The following is a 1,271-nucleotide window of genomic DNA, read 5'->3' as shown; positions in this document are numbered from 1 at the left end:
TTGGGGGTCACAGTACTTAAAGGATCTGTCTTAATGTATTATCAACTTATTATGCATACTGTCTGTATGTGGACTGGATGATGCCGGATAATAAAATAGCAGTTTCCTAATGGCATTTTATTCAGACATTGTATAAGAACAGTGTTCTATAACAAATAATATTATTATTTTTGTTTGGGTTTGGTGGACTTTAAGGAGACTGGTGACAGTCTCAAAACATATAAGAATTTTTGGTGTCCATAGAAGCTGCATGTTTAATAGGTACTCAAAGTGATTACTTTTTAGACTAAATTTTAAGAATCACTGTAGGAAGTAACCAACACTTTTGTAGCTTTCTTATTATTGGCTAACCTTTGTTCTTGGGTAATCATTGCCTTCAATGGATTATCAATGCCACAGGAGGCCATGTCTTATATCCCTTTAATCTCCAAAGAGCATGGCAAGGGTACCTTTTAAATCAGAAGGAAACTGCCAAGTGGCAAATCCTTAAGCTGCCGAAATTTGAGGGAACACACTGTTTGATATTGTGACAGAGCAATAATTTGTGGGATAACAGGCTATTATAATGCAATGTTGTTATTTAGAAGATATATTTCTAGCAAAAGGCAAGTCTGCCTATCATTTGTAGCCATAATAGAAAAGGAGAGATACTTACTTGGCAGGGAGGTACTTGTGACCATGAAGGTGGTTTTCTCAGGGCAAGGTTTATCCATTGTACTGTGGATGTGCAGATCCCTGAGATTCCTGCCATGTGGGAAACTTGACTTGCATACTTTGTGGTAGTGGGGCACTGTGTTCATACTTTCTCCTGAAATGAAAGGAAAAGAGAAAAAAGAAAAGGAAATATAAAGTTTAGTATTGTAGGCAGGTACAACATGCAATCCAGCGAAACATACATTGGAAGAATTTGACTTGGAAGACAATATACTCAAATTTATGAACTTCTACTAAGTGACAGTTATTGCTATTTGCTTGTAGTTGATGTATTTATAGGGAAACAATGATATGCTCAGCCCAAACTTAAAAGCATGTATCATCCTGGTACATGAAAGAGAACCAACAAAAACACAGGAGTGAAAGTGGAGCCAAGATGGCAGCATGAGTAGAAGAGTGGGAGACACAGGACAAAAGCCAGACTACATCCACAGCTGTGAGATCCCAGTGCCTGGTGAAAGGGGTAAGATACAATCCAGAGCCCAGCAAGACCCAAGGCCCCTCACCCCAGCTCCCAGCAGGAGGAGAGGAGTCAGAGCAGGGAGGGAGAGGGAGCC

At 39.7% G+C, this 1,271-nt stretch overlaps 1 non-coding gene across 1 annotated transcript; it reads left to right on the top strand.

Annotated features, from left to right (window-relative positions):
• Positions 1-647: 647 nt before the first annotated feature.
• Positions 648-811, top strand: LOC140850639 (U1 spliceosomal RNA). The gene has a single exon (XR_012133590.1). It is a non-coding gene; the product is annotated as a U1 spliceosomal RNA (small nuclear RNA).
• Positions 812-1,271: the final 460 nt, after the last annotated feature.

This window comes from Manis javanica, chromosome 7 (genome assembly GCF_040802235.1).
Source record: "Manis javanica isolate MJ-LG chromosome 7, MJ_LKY, whole genome shotgun sequence".
Taxonomy (NCBI): Eukaryota; Metazoa; Chordata; class Mammalia; order Pholidota; family Manidae; genus Manis; species Manis javanica.
The sequence above is the reverse complement of the archived record's forward strand: the minus strand, read 5'-3'. Positions and strand labels throughout refer to the sequence as shown.